The sequence below is a fragment of the Centropristis striata genome, chromosome 13 (assembly GCF_030273125.1).
Source record: "Centropristis striata isolate RG_2023a ecotype Rhode Island chromosome 13, C.striata_1.0, whole genome shotgun sequence".
NCBI classification, from domain to species: domain Eukaryota; kingdom Metazoa; phylum Chordata; class Actinopteri; order Perciformes; family Serranidae; genus Centropristis; species Centropristis striata.
Window position 1 is genome coordinate 16,189,008 of NC_081529.1, and position 16,537 is coordinate 16,205,544.

Below are 16,537 nucleotides of genomic sequence, written 5' to 3' on the forward strand. Positions count from 1 at the left end.
TTTACTCAACATTTTGATTTATATTCAGATGTGAATTGCCCTTCTTTACGAACATGCTGCCTCTCATCAGCCGTGTTTCCATTAAACTCGAAACAAATTTTAAAGCCACCAACAAGACAAAATGGAGAGAAGTTTTCAATTTGGCAGCTTATAATTGTTTTTTCATGTCAGAGGAAACAGCTGATCAGTCATGTGAGTTAAATGTTCACTACGTCAGAACTTAAATGGAAGAAGCGCTTCCATCTCCCATTTAGCTTATTAACTATTTTTTGGAAAAAGACAAAAAACACCTTGAGTGTAAGAAAATTGTTGCGCATTTTCGAAAGTTTTATCAAATTTTGGTGTTTCCATCAATCATCATTATTAGCATTTAAATTACAGTAACACCCCCACTAGAAGGCGCTACGTGCCTCAGTGATTTGTATGCATGGTTGACCTGCCTCCCCCGGCAGTCCACTCCACCGGCCCCTGAGATCAGAGCCATTAGCATTAGCAAGTGGTCGTGGATGTTAGGATGGACATCCACCTGCTACTGGGCAGCTGCTTCTGCCCGCTCAGCTAATTGGCTGGCAGGTGGCCGCGGCAACACAAGTGTGTCTCAGCCAGGAAGAAGAAGAGCGAGGACATCAAGTCTCTCGGTATCCTGGACCAAAGATGAAAAGGCAGAATGAAAACAAGTCATGCACACACACACACACACACACAACCACAACCACACAAACATGCATGCATGCTTCCTACTTCCAATTACAAACAAGCTGTAACACACACACACAAACACTCACACGTCTTGCAGCATTTGCTCTCAACACACATAAACCCAAAATAAGCATGTGCACACACACACTCCCTCTCTCTATTTTATTTAGCCTAATACACACACGCACATGCACACATGGACACACAGTCTTTGAGCTTTGCAGAATAACCTTGGCACCAGCATGGTGCCTGCTTCGCCAGTCTGGTAGATAGATGGTCCTCGACGCGGGCTGGCACAGGCTTTTCATTATGTTCACTACCAATCCATAGGAACCGAGTTTTGGATGTCTTCCCTTTTTCTTCTTTCTCGTTTGCTTCTGGCTTCCAGCACGCTACTGGACTGTGTCTGTGCTGCTCTTTTTCTGCATTGTCAATGACCATCCTCTTCCTTCATCCATTGTCTTTTAGACACGGTTTTGTTTTCTCCTCTCCTCTCCTCTCCTCTCCTCTCCTCTCCTCTCCTCTCCTCTCCTCTCCTCTCTGCTCCTTCTCTCTCTTCTCCTCTCCTCTCCTCTCCTCTCCTGGCTTAATTAGGATGTGGGGGAGCCGGTTGTCGGTTGAGTAAGCTCAGTATCAGATGATTAATTGCTGGAGGGGGGTACAGCAGCCCAGGGGCAGTATGGCCGGGGGAACACAAGGTTACAGGATGGTATACCCCCCTCCACCCTCCACCCTATCCTCCTCCTTCCCTTCCCCTTCCCTCTGTCTCTCTCTCTCTCTCTCACTCTCTTTCTGTCTCCTTCAGCAACTTTCTCTCCTCCTCTTCTCCCTTCTCTTCATCTCTGTCTCATTTACCCTCTCACTCTCCCCTCTCTCCTTGTTGATCTCTTGTAAAGCAAATTCCCCCACGTTTCCTTGTCTGACCTACGCATTTTGCCGGCACTTGCCGGCCGGTGCCGCCTCAGAGTGGGAACATCGCTGCACATATGTGTGCCGTTAATTAAGATAAAAGGCCGAAGGCAGGCGAATGGCAACGCAAACCAGCTGTTCATCACTGCAATGATCATTAGCTCCATGTATTCATTAACAAGCCTGAATTTATGAATTTCAGGTGGTCAACATATTCAGCCGCTCGCTGTCTCTTGCTGTGATTTGCAGTAATTCCCGCCTCAAGTCTGTATGTGGTGGTCAGTAGTCGGCTGACCTTGGCTGCCAGCAGGTTGAGAGTGTCAGACTGTGGCTATGATTAGTTTGCAGATAGTGGACCTTGTCTTTGGTCGGCCAGAGGGCAGAAAATCTATTATGTGATTGGTTGGTTGGCACAGCGCTCCGTAGTGGCGGCATCAAGCAAGAGCTAAGTCTAGACTCTAAATTTAGATTAATGAAAGGGTAGCTGGATACGTTTGTAATTAATAGCAGTGACCTGCAGGGGCTCCACGTATTACTAAAACCTGAACAGAACTGGACACCTCCCTGACCCACACTCACTTTGTCACAGTGAATGGAGACCTCATCTATTTTCTCCGAGTCCCTTTTTATTTATGGCTTGTTTTGACTTCACTGCTTCTCACTAAATGTTGTTCGGCAGGCAGTGTTCGTTGTGGTTTATTGTGCAGAGTCACAAAATCCTGTAGCGTTTGAGACTGTGTCTGCAAAGGGACGGCAGCCCACCTTGAACAAAGCATATTCAACAAGACAAAATGCTGCTTCAGCTCTTGGTGCAGAACTCATCTCTGAACATTTTGTTTGTACCTGAGAGTGTTTTTCAGTCGCCATTCTGTGGCCAACACGGTATTCTTCAGCTGTATTCCACTTTGGTGACCCTTTTTACCTCACTCTGTCTTCCTCCTTCATTTCTCTGTATTTTCACTCTCCCTGTCTGATGCCGACTCTCCCTCCCTCCATCATATCGAGCTGTCCGTCAGTGTGGGGCCTCGTGTCTCTTGGTCTTTGATGGATGGGGAACACGTAGGAGGAGCAGCCGTCCTTAATAGACACGGCGGATTGAAACACTGGGGAAGTAAATGTTAAGGGCCTCATAAAACATCCACTTCCCCGCCCTCGTCCTATGCTGCCCTCCCCCACATCACCCACACACCTCCTTCCCACAATCACCCTCCCCTCCCTCCTTAAATCTCCACCCACACAACACTGCTGACTTATCAGTCGCCTGCAAGTGTGTCTGTTTGTGACTGTGTCTTTCTTCAGCTATCTCTGAGTAGAGATGTGCAGGCATGTGTGTGTGTGTGTGTGTGTGTGTGTGTGTGTGAACATGATTGTATTTATGTGCATCAAATCTGCCCCTCCACATCCCTCCTGTGGTGTGATAGTGGTGATGGATGGAGTCAGAGGAGAAAGGACCTTCTTGCACCTCAATCCGACGTCTGTTGCCGCCGTAGATCACGTTGTATGGCAGTTTCCTGCAGCGATATGTCACTGCGTGTACATACAGTGACCGTGGCGGCCCCTTTGCCCCTGACCTCAAGTAACCATCAGCTCCTACTGGCTTGTCAAGATGTAGGAGGGGGGGGGATTAAGAAGACACTGGTAAAGTTGATTTATTTCCTCACGCCCCAGGCAGAGACAAAGGAACCATGTTAAAGAGCCTCCATCAATAAGCGAGCGCGGGCTACCATGTTTTGCGAGAGGCAGTAAGGTCAGCTTTTAAAGTTATTGCCGTGGGGCGATATCTGTAGCACTGAATAACTCAATTCCCCTCAAGGTGGAGGGGTCAAGAGGAGTCAAGGACAGTGGCGAGGCAGGAGGTGGGTGGAAAGTGAATTTAGCGGGAGAGGGGAGGCTTGCTGTTTCATCTTGAGCATTGACCCTGGTCATAATTCCAATTGCCTGACTTGTTTGATGCAGAAAGAAATCCCTCAGTGTGAAAGGAATTGCCTTCTCCCAGCAGCTCTATAGCGTGTGTGTGTGTATGTGTGGAGGATGGGTTCTGACCATGATTTAGATCTTCAAAAAATTGACCATGGATTGAAATATCTCACCGTAGAAAATATTTGAGGTGGTTTCATATGAATGTGTCTGAAAAGACAACCTGAAGCCAATACGAGAGCTCTGCAGATTCAGCCATTAATCATCATAATGCAGGAGGCATCCAGCGATGAATTAGAATCCCCTGGCCCATGCAACCTCAATAATCCAATTATTTAAAAGCCAAAATAGAAGTTATAGCAGTATGGTAAAATCTTTAAGGTGAAGGTCGACACATTACAGCATAGTAAGGCAAATGGCATCAGCTCCCTGGCGTGCTGGTGGTCCCCTGCGGCAGTATTTCATCGCTAACGTCAAGACTCTTGTTGAGGTCATGTTTGGAGCTCAGGACGGAGCAGCAGATGAAGTCATGTTTGGCCGCAGCACTTTATAACATCATGAGACACTCAGAAGGATTTAAGGATCAATGTGATTTGGGTTAAAGATGTAATTCTGCCTCGCAGTAGGATGGGGGGGTTTGAGGAGGTGCGGGCAGCAGAGCTGACGTTATTCTGCAGGTAATGAGCAGAAAAATATTTGCTGAATAGAGATATCTATCATTGAAATGAGCAGGGTGTCAGCACATTATAGAGAACGCTCTTTGAGAACAGCGAGAATGTAAAAAATGAAAGTCAGCTGTAAATACTTAAAATAATATGTGTTCAGGTGGAGAGTACAACATGCATGTAAAGGTCACACAGAGTGTTCACATCCTGCTGCAGAATCTTTATTATTTTGTCTCTATAGAGAAATGATTATCATGCTTTTGAGTCTGCTGAAGTTTTTTAGTGCAATTTTTAGTCAGAGGACTCTACACTTTCTACTGTATTTACTTACTTTATTGTTACTTCGCAGTTTAAAATAGTCTAACCATGAACAGCTAAACTGAGACATTCTGCATAGAGAGTACTTTTGAATTTCTGAAGATATTTTGTAATTTTAAAGAGATAAGATAAGAGATAAGATATGACTTTATTTATCCCGGGAAATTTAGTCGTCACAGCAGCTCAAGATACAGACACATATATATAAAAAACAGAATAAGAATATAAAAAATAAGACATATACATACATTCTATACACATTATATACATACATTTCTGCTATTTGGCATTCATTATTAATATATATTTTTTGTGTTTGTTTGTGTTCCTGAATGTACTTTGCATCTTACAGATATTGCACATTGGAGAAAATATATTTTAGCATGTTAAAACGGTGGAATAAAGCTGATTTAATCACGTTTTATAGTAACAATCGATGAAATCATTGCGTGCTCCCTGCTCAACACCGAATGGCAGGCAGAAAAAGTAAGGGACTTGCTAGTGATTATAATGAAGCATTTGGCAGCTAAACAGCCAGATCACTGTATAAAAGAAGTGGATTTAGCCACTGTAAGCTACAAGCCTAGAGATCGGCATTTTGGCTTTATTTGGAGCCAGAAGTGACCATATTTTGACAAGAATGTGGAGCTAAGTTAATATCTAGGTAATTAGTGTGTTTTACAAGGTGGGAAAAGGACAGCCAACTCCTTAGTAAGACATTTTTAGACGACCAAAATGTTGCTTTCATAGACAGGAAAAAACACTATGAAAGTGTTGAGTTGTATTTAGAAAACATGGACAACAATGTGGTAGCAAATTGCCAATCATAAGTTAACCCTGCCCCAAAGGATATTGCTATGCTATATTGATATGCTTTATTGTCTATTTTACTCTATATGGTACCATAATTTACAAAATTAATGTCATGTTGCATTTGAAGAAAACTTAAAAATTAGCGGTTGATATGATACAGCAAATATTTTCTGAGTGAGGAATTGGCTGATTTTCTCATAGACTTCTAAACAATATTTCTTATTTTTTTGCAACCAGGGGAGTCACCCCCTGCTGGCCATTAGAAATAATTCAGGTTTAAGGCACTTCAGCATTGGCTTCACTTTTTAGAGGTTGCAGCTTGAGCGACTATATTTCTCTCAGGAGTTGGTGGAGAATCAGTAGAGGAGTGAATGTTGGACTCAGGTAGATGCAAACACGACTTTAAATGAATGCCGCTGTTTTTAAATGACCATGTCATGTAGCTTACAGTAAGTAGGCCACTGCATGTTAATGTTGCAGAACATCATGAATATGAACTTAAAATAATAATGTCAGTGTCAGTGTTGTGATATTAATGCAGGTTTATATTATTAATGCAGGTATGGGCCTCTTTTCCCATACAGGTACTTCTGTTGCGGCCAACCAATGGAGTTCGAATGTGACGTAAATTGTTCTGCGACACTTGATTATTCAGCAACAATTTTGACCATGACATCAGTGACGCGATGCTGACAACAGACCGACGTGGCAAGTCCAAACAGTCGAGACATTATTTTTCCTTTGTCCATTGTCTTCTCTTCTTTGGTTTTCTTATTCTCGATTCTCTCGTCTCAGTCCGTTCTGCTTATTTCTTTTAAAAATGGTGCTTTTATGTTGTGGTCATGTCTAGTTCTACTCACGTCATATCCCGCCTCAACCGTATCCAATCAGTATCGACAAGTCAGTAGCGGCTCAGGTAGCGGCTCAGAAAGTACCTACTTGAGGCAGGTACTTTCTGAGCCGCTACCTGAGGCGCTAACCGGTGAAATTGGGTAGATCTTGGGCGGATCCTCTCCCCCAAGCCACACCCATAGCTGCTCACTAGAGGGAAAAGTACCTAATGGAAACGTGCCTATTTTAAACTCTTGTATGTGAATATAAATATATAAATAAATACGGGACTTCTACGCGTTAATTAAGATAAATTAATTACACAAAAATTAATGCGTTAAAAAAATTGACGCATTTTAATCACACCTATTTTTGCACCGCGGAACGTTTCTCACTGGATGAGTTTCAGACGGACTGATTACACTGGAGCACCAACTAGCATTCATGAGTTCAGACAACAACAAACCAGAGTGAATGAAGAAGCTGATGAGACCGCTTTGGTTTGCCCCGTGGATGGGAAATTTTGATACAAAAAACCAACGGATGGAAGCGTCGATAAGAGCATGGTTGTGTGTAAGTTATGCATCAAGGAATTCGCATATCACCGCAGCACATCCAGCCTCAATTATCACCTCAATGCAAAACATATAGCAGCTAGTGGCTAGTGTGGTAGCTAGCTTGGATTGTGTTTTACTTAAAAAACCAAAGTATTATAGTTTACAGAAGTTCTACCTACCTATAGGCTACCTGAATTTCTGAAATCTACTATATTTCTAAATATGCTATTGCTACACTTAATGGCAAAAATTGCACTGGTCTGTTGGACTTGAACAAAAATAAACAATATTTTTGTTGCTTAAGCTTATGTATTCAGTCATTATTCAATGGTATACTAAAAATCCATGTGAAAAAAATTACTTCTCACTGTTCTCAGGTCAAATATTAATATGCGATTTAAATGTTTATATATATATATATATATATATATATATATATATATATATATATATATATATATATATATATATATATTCTTCCTGTAAGTCGCTTTGGATAAAAGCGTCTGCTAAATGACTAAATGTAATATATATATATATAGGGTTTAAGTTTTTGCCCTTTTTGCAGACAGTGTTTTAGGCATTCCAACACAATATGTGAAATAATTAATCAACACCAGGCTGTGATCCTCTTATAATTTGCTTAAATGTCAGACTTACTGTGAGACTTACTGCCTGACCGTCCATTGTCATTGAGAGGTTACATTAAAGTCTAGTTTTCCAATTACCTTCCTGCAATGAACCTGCTCTCCATCGGAGCTTTCTCTTTTTACTGAGTTGTAAATAGGAGAGCCCAGCCACCGGTTTCACTTCATCCAGAGCAATAAACGGAGGTCTCTGCAGCACAAAGTTTATTCAGACACTTTACAGAGGGACCATGGCCAGACTTTTTCATTTCATGTGAAGAAACTCTGATAGCATTTGTTGCTGCATCTTTGGGAGAAAAACTCCAGAGGTGAGAACTGTTTGTCCATTGAATGCATTTCAGTGTTGTGTGAAGGGAGCTTTACTTTTACAGCCTTCATTCATGTGCTATTTGCAGCAAGTGCCTGTAGGGGGATGTGCTGCTGTGAGGCGACTGTTTTTCCACTGCCAGCGGCTGCTTTTCGGGAACCTCTGTGCCCAGCAGGTCACGCGCCTCAGACATGTTTCACAATCAGCCTTTTAGAGAAAGTGCAACTTATAGAGAAGGAGCACAATAAAGCTTCCCACTTGAGAGCCGCCTGTTTCTCCTCCCCACATAAGCAGGAAAGCGGTGAAATATGACGAGGAAGATGAGGCAAATGAAGACTGATTGGGTTGTTGTGTGAGTGTCTGCAGCTGAGTCTGCACATCGTTGGGTTTGTGATGAACTCATGCAGGAGCGCTGATAACGATGTGAGCCCAACACACTCCCATGACACTGGGATTGGGTTGTGGTGATTGCTCTGTGTGTGTGTGTGTGTGTGTGTGTGTACTTGTGCTTGTACTTCTTTCATAGTGAGGACCAGAACAAGTTTAAAATCAACACAGTGAGGACATTTTTGGGACATTTCGGCTCCTTTAAAGGCCTTTTTGAGGGTTAAGACTTAGTTTCAAGGTTTTGGTTACAGTCATGTTTAGGTTAAGGTAAGGGGCTAGGCGATGCATTATGTCAATAAGTGTTGTTGTTCTTGTGCTACTTACATAGTGAGGACCGAAACAAGTTTTTAACCAACAGAGTGAGGACACTTTTGAGAAGTGAGGACATTTTGGCCACTACACTTCTTTAGAGACTTGTTTTAAGGTTAAGACTTGTGTTCAGGTTAGGGTTAAGCATTTAATGTGATGTTTAAGGAGCTAGGGAATTAATTATGTCAGTGAGTTTCCTATTTATTTCCTATTTATATTTATCCTATGTAGTGAGGACTGGAGCAAGTTTTTACCCAACAGAGTGAGGATCTTTTTGGGAAGTGAGGACATTTCAGCCAGTTTTCATTACTGCAAGGGCCTGTTAAGACTTGGTTTTAAGGTTCTGGTTACAATTTGGTTTAGTTTAGAGTCAGCATTATGCATTATGTTAATGTGGGTCCTCACAAAGACAAGGTACAAGAGTGTGTGTGAGCGTGTTCTTGTACTTCCAACAGAGTGAGGACATTTCAGCTGGTTTTCATTTCTTCAAAGGCCTGTTTGAGGGTTAAGACTTTTAAGCATTTAATTGTGATAGTAAAGGTTAGGGTAAGTGGTTAGTGAATACATTATGTCAATGAGTGTTATCTCAAAGGCTTAGACCGGAGTTTTTAACCAACAGAGTGAGGACATTTTTGGGAAGTGAGGACATTTCAGCCGGTCTGCACTTCTTCACTTCTTTAGGTTAGTTTAGGATAAAGTGGCTGTGTATTGGCTGAATTCAAAGTGCACAGGCCTGTTTATATTTCTACTTGTTTGTTCTGTAAATTGTTAATACTTAATTCTTGTTTATTTGCTACCTATTATATTTCTAGTTTATACTGCTGTTTACTATTTATTGTATATTGCTATTATTGCGATTCGCTGTAATTCTTGAAATTTCCCCTTTGTGGGACTAATGAAAGAAATCTTAATCTTAATCATACTCTGTTCGACAGAGGATTATCCCAGGTGGTCGAAGTATGAGTCATAGTTTTTCACTGAGACCTATGGGGTGATAGTCTGTAAACAGTTAATCCATCTCCGTTCTGCTGTTCTGAGTTGTCCGCAGGTTCAACCTGGGTTGGATTCTGCAGTTAAGATGCAGAGATGGTTACAGGTTTAGGGTAAGGTTTGGGGGTAGGCAATTAGTTGTGAGGGTTAAGGTTCGGGTGAGGGGTTGGAGAATGAATTATGTTAAGGCAGGGTCCTCCCAAGGACAGAAGCACAAGAGTGTGTGTTTATTACCTTCTGGGGACCAGGTGTTATCACTGACAGTCGTCCCCATGGGGACCAAAGCCCTGTCCTAATGGAGCAAAATATCATTTCTGCAGTCCTGGTTACGGTGAGGGGTAAAATGTGAATTCATGTTAGGTTAGGTTTGTGTTAGGCTGTCCACAATGAATGGATGTCAGTGCAATGTCTTAAAAAGGATAGCTGCACAAACTTGTGTGTGTGGAGGAAGGTAGTTCCCTGTGAACATCCCCAAAGATAATGAGAAGCATCAGGGCCCCCAGTACTAAGGACTGAACTGTCAGCAGAAACAAACCTGCAGGTGTGTGTGTGTGTGTGTGTGTGTGTGTGTGTGTGTGTGTGTGTGTGTGTGTGTGTGTGTGTCGGGGGCTACTTGGTAACTTAGGGGCAACAGAGGGAGCTTGAGGGATATGGAGTGTTGCCAAGAGGATAGCACTAGGGATGTGTTGGGAAAAGATAGAAGCAAAACCAGGGCCAAAAAAATCCATCAGGCTGCAGTTTTTGAAGGACAGTTTCCCAGTGAGAGTCTCATCCTGACAGCCCCTGGGCCGGGCTTCTGTCTGGCCTCGGCGGGAGAGAGCTCCTCCTCCTGAGATCACGCCGATTCTCGTTGAAGGTTATACCGGGGGAGAAAAAAAATCGACAGGAGGAGAGAACAAGCTGGTGAGAGACAGTGATGGAGAGGTGGAAAGCTAACCTTTACTGGCTCTTGTTTAATGTCTTAGTCTCTCTTTCTTCTCACGTTTATCACCTGATATGAGCCCGTAGCTGAGTACCCTTTCTCTCTTCTGAAGAGTTTGGCATAAACACTTCTCAGTTACATGAAAAGAGGAGAAACTGTAACATTTCACACCTCCCTCGCTCCCACACGATTCACTCAAACACACACACACACAGATGCCAACACACTCCTCACCAAATGCCTGCGCGTGCACATGACCACACTTCCACACCTGATCGTCTTCTAAAGGAGTGAATAATTACTTTGCCAAAGGGCACAACTGTGATCCCTGGCTGGTATTTAAAGCCTTGTCACTGAATTTAAATTACCCCTCCTCTCCATTGCCTCCTTTAGTTAAGTGGAAATGTCCTCTTTTTGGGCTAATACAGAGATCACAGCCCTAATGTCTTCATCATGGCCTCCAGCTAATACTGCCACTCTGCATGGCACGAACGCCCAGCTTGAGTTTCCACATTGGCGTTGACGTGTGAAGCTATTTGCTGTCACAACCCAAACTTTTCTCGTGTTATTGTGTTACGGCGAAGTGTCAAACCCTGAGCTTTGACATTTCCACCTCAAAGTCTTGTTTTCTGTGTGTAATAATGATTTATATATAAAGCATATTTTTCAAGCGGAGGTAGGGAGTGCTGTCTTGATGGAGGTGTGTGTGAAACTATGCCCCTCTAATTAGTTTATTCAGTTATTCTTTCCTCTTCCCACCATGTTGTAGCCCTAGGCCATCTGTGCTTTCTTTTGCAACAAACTCTCACTGCCTCCACCTCCCTCCTGCTGTTTCCTCAACCCCTTCACTGCATTATCATTTTCCAGCCTCTCTCTCTCTCTCTCTCTCTCTCTCTCTCTCTCTCTCTCTCACGGTCTCTGTCGAAGCATGTGTGCCCTGTGTCGTGTGTCCAATCTGTGTCGAGGTACAGTGAGACGGTTCTGCAGCGCTCCATCATGAAAGGAGCTGCGGGGGTTGAGAGGCTGATCCTGTATTTGTCCTTGTCTGATGTAACTCGCCTCCCATGATGCTCTGTGGCTGAGACTTGGCCCACCTGCTTGTCCACTCCACTCCGGGTTCCATGATTGGCATGGCGGGGCAGAGAGACCATTAGGATGCTGAGGCATGAAACCACTTATGGTTTATGTGAGTTTCTGTGTGTGTGTGTGTGTGTGTGTGTGTGTGTGTGTGTGTGTGTGTTTGTTGTGTGTGTGTGTGTGTGTGTGTGTGTGTGTGTGTACGCTTGCTTTTACACATTTGTGCCCGGAGTAAGTGCGTGACCATGACCACCCCGACACACAATCCAGAATATCAAAGAACATTGAGTGTATTTGAATTCAGCAGGAGTGCAGCGAGGTTTGCTATGATAATAAATTGCATCTGGATTGAGATGGTATCCAGGTAACGAAAGCCCTAATCAGCTTCTATAAGAGCTGCAGTCCTGTGTGCAACATGATGTGGAAACTGATAACAAAGACTCTTAATGGCGGGAGAGTTTTTTTTGTCATGCAAAATATATATGAATGAGCTTTTTTTAAATTAAACATATTATGTAGGACCCATGCTTTCAGCTTCACCTATATATGTCTATAATGTCATTCTTCTCAGTGTGAAAAAGCCTCTGAAACCACTTTTACACTATAATGAGACAGCAAAGTCTCTGAAACCCCAGCCTAATGAAATTTTCAGATGGGTTGGCAGGCTGACCCTACACACCTATTCAATATAAAAAGAGATTTGGGGATATATTAGTCATTTAAATGAAGAAATAATTTACAAAAATAGATTAAAAAACAGAATTATGCGACAAAGATGATCCTTATTGCGGGGTTTGCAGGCTGGCAGAGAAACCTGTCTCATATTAGTTGCAGATGACTGATGAAATCAGATTTTTAATAAGACCTCAGAATCACTCTGGTTCTGTATATCACCACGCTGCTATACCAGGCTAATCCTCGCCGATGATTTCAAAGTGTGAAGAAATGAGAGCGCTGCGGTTGAGCTTTGACTTTGTCAACACTGTTAGCGAGGGGATGATGCTGCAGAGTGCAATATCCACCGCCAGAGCAATATTACACTTTGTGGTGTAACATGTCATGGAGGAAAATGACACATAATTATTATTCTGCGGGATAAAATTACAAACCTGATAGCCTCGATGTTCAAAACAAAGTGTTAACAAGGAGTCAGCGCCGTCCCTTCTGTCTCCTCACACTCTCATTGTCTCCTGTTACATATTTTTTTCCCAGACACACGTTTTCATACCTCAAGGTTATTTTTCTGAATGTCTATTTATCATTTTAAGCTCCTCACGCCTTCTCCCGCCTCCTCACGCCATGACTAGTTATTTTCTCAATTGACTATCGTCCAGCTTCCCATTACTCATGCTGAAATGCCCTTTCCTCTCTGAGAAGCTCACACTCCTGAATTGTTTTCTCCTCATGGACAACCAAAAGCCTCTGTCCTTCTCGTAAAACCTTATGTCCATTATCAATGATTGTTGCCTGCAGTTTCCGCTCTCTGCGTGTTTCTCTGCAGTTATGTGTGTCCGTGTGTGTGTTTGACCCAGTATGCCTCTCTCACAGATTTCACATTAACCTCAATCCTGCTTTCTTCCAAATTAGATTTCTATTCTTCTGTCTCCATGTTGACTTATTTGCTTCCCTTTCATCATCTTCGGCAAGGTTATCCTGAGGCAAGCAGCACTTTTATGGGAACAAGGGGGCGTAAGGGAGGGGTGGAGGGCCTGGCTTTGCCGCCAGCCATGCCTTAATCGATCTTGTTTAAAGGGATGTTGTGAGCTGAATGTTTGAACCCATCCCCTCGTTAACAGTTTTCTGGGATTTAATTAAGAAGTAGAATGAATTTAATGTCAATTACGTCTTAAAATGAACGCGGAGTGCGAAGATGCACAACAAAGAATCCGAGAAGTGGGTGAGGGAGGGAAGAGGAGGCTAATTAGGGGATGGAGTTGTGTTCATGCATCATTCCAGTTGAAACATTTCCTTCCTTTCCCTCTCAACCCCATTTTCCTCCCTGCTCCTTTTTCTCCTTCTGTTTCTCTCTCTCTCTCTCTCTCTCTCTTCATGTATATCTGCAAGAGCCTTCAGCAAAAAAAATTGTCACATCTTTTCTCTGCCGTTGGCACACAGTATGGGTATGCAAATATGAGAAAATAGAGACTTCAGCATTGTTGACACGCTCTTCCTACACATGAAGCACAGCCAGATATAAGACTGCCTCTCTACAACTGAAGTGATTTAAGTACGTCTGTGTACTTTATTGATTTTTAGAATGTTGAAAACCACAGTAAATGCCATCATATCATCCATACAGTATATCATCCACAGAGAAACAAAGGCATGAGGAACAAAAAGGTAAAACAGACGACCTCCACTGCATGACCCACATTTAAATACAACTTTATTCAGATCTGAGGACTCTTAGCTTTTATATATATATGTATATTTATGTTTCTGACAGTCGGGTTTTGTTACTATTCTTTGCTGAGAGGACCGGTGTCGCCTTGCAGTCTCTAAGGCCAAATATCCACATGTCTGTCGGCATTAGATGGTTCAACAGTAAGGCTGCTGCTGTGACAACACCGTCCATTCCACAGCAACACAACTGTCTCTTAAATTTAGTCCAGCAGCCTTGCTTCAACTCGCCCCGGAGAGAGGCGGAGAGGGTGGAGTCTCAGTGAGAGTATTGCTGTAAATCTGAGAGAATCGGTAAGGAGCAGAGTGAGGGGCTTCTTCCCAGCGTGTAGCCCAAGATGTGTCCTCGATTTTTTTCTACATGAGTTCAGCGCTGAGGGCCCATGTTGCCCAGCTTTGATTCCAACATGTGTGAGTATCCAGCTTCTCTCCGGACGCCCTGCAGGAGGCGGGGAGAGGAGTATTGAGGTTACTGAGGCGTATCTGTGTTGGGCACTCCGTTGGCATGCTCTCGAGGAGATTTCGTGTCCTCGCAATCCAGGGGCTTATGTAAGATGCTTTCAACAGGAGAGAGGAAAATACCTAAACCAGCTAAACTTAAGACTGTGTGTGCACACGCATTTGTTTGATGGGATATAGATATAGAGAGAAATAGATAGATAGAGAAAGAGAGAGGGGAGTTCTCGCTGCTGATGTTCAGTTGGCTCTGCATTAAGCTCACAGAGATTAGCCAGCTCAGCTGAGCGCCGTGCAAAGGAGGACGGGCGGGGCAGCAATGAGGAACTACCCACAGTAGGGTTCAACACCAGGGTAAGGGAGGTAGAGAGGGTATGGAGGCTTAGGCCAGTCAGCCGGGTCACACACAGGGAGAGGAAAGGAAGTGAAGGTGGCGGGACAAATGGAGGAGGAGCATGCAGGGACAGGGCCGGAGAGAGAGCAGGAAGGCGAAAATGAATGAACAGAGGCAGTGGTTCATTCATGCTGGTTGATATGCATTTTACAAGCTGTGTATCTCATCCAGCAGACAGGTGCTACATCTATATTGCATGTTCCACTGGGACTCTTTATGTATGCTTTCAAATAAATACTGCATTACTGTGATGTGGCAGGAATCGGAATCTGTCCTGACGATTTTTTTCTCATGGTCGGCACTCTGATTGATGGTAGCCTCTTCAGGAAAAACTGATTGTGAGACTTTTCTCATCCACTGTTCTCTGTTTTACCTATAGAAAACTAATAAACTGAATTCAATTTGTAGGAATTGTGATCAAGGAGATGCTGCTTGTTTTATGTAAGGTAACAGACTATAGTTCCTTTAGAGCGGGTAGGTGGGGCTGGGGGATGTGTTTAACAAACTTTTACCCAGGAAACCGCGTCCATGTCCCATTTGGAATTAAAAGTCAACTTTGTACGTAAACTTTGGTAAATTAATATGTCACGGCCTACATCACCTATGTGACCTATGCATCAACATCCAGTGATTACTTATGGAAGTACTGATTTTAAACCAGACCCTGATCTTTTTTCCTCACCTCACTGTTTCAACAAGTCCTCCAAACCTTATGACTGCATAAGTTTCTACCCTCAAATATGACCAATAGGAGCGTTATACCTGATCATAATTGTCGCAATATTTATTAGTCAATTTTATTTTGTCATTTAAGTTGTGATATCGTCACAGTTTGATTAAGTTTAGGCAACAAAAGTACTTGATTAAGCTTAGTGAGGGGGAATGACATGGTTAAGCTCAGAAAAAGATGGTTAAAATAAAGTTGAAATAAATGGAAGTAACTACGAGGCAGGTTTATTTGTGATGTAGACCTATGTATGGGCCATGCCTGAAAGTTATGTTTCATAACTGTCAAATAACAATGTTCACTTCTTTGTGTTTCAATATTTGTTTGACCCGTCCACCCCACCCTCTCTACGTGGACCTTGTCGCTCTTTATACTCAATATCTTCGCTTCCACCAACATTGTTGCTATAAATGTTACTTTCTCCATAACTACTGCAGCCACTAGAAGGCGCAGCTAACTAAGAGTCATAATAAGACCATCTCAGTGGTGTTGTTGACTGAACCTAACCAAGTAGTTTCTTGTTACAACCTTAACCATGAGTCACAACGACGCTTCAAAATGTTAAATCGAGCTCAGATTTTAGAGGATATTATATGAACCATTGCAAATACGTTTTTGTCTGATATCACAAGAACATCATGAGAATATTTAAGGGTATGTGTGTTGTCAACATATATCAGTGCTTATGTGAAATATCTGTTTGGATAGAACGAACACACACAAGAGGAGGCAGAAATTTGACAGTTGAACAGCCGTTATCCTTGCTGCGGGTCTTGTCTCTGTCTGTCCCCTGCAGACTTCTGCTGCTGTTTGCTCTGGGCCTCAACTTGATTAGGTCGCATATGGAGAGAAGCTACCCCCCTCTTATAAAAAAAACCACAGAGCTTTGATGTGCAGATTTACAGGTCTGTGTTACTATCTTTAGCCCTATCGCTGTGTTTCCCCTCCTGCTTCTGCTCCTCAGTCTCACACAGAGCGGCTGAGACGATGCATTCATGTCTGGCCTTATGCTGTTCCCCCCACAGGAGGACAGCTTCATGGTGACCGCTCACCGCTGCGCAGGTCCACCTGGGAGATCGCTGCACAGCTCCAGCAAAGCGTGCACAAATCCTGGCTAAATCCCTAACATCACAGCACATTAGCATCACACCGGCTGCCTGATCTAAAGACTCTACACAGCTTTTTTGTGACTGTTCGCTGAAAAGTCATTGT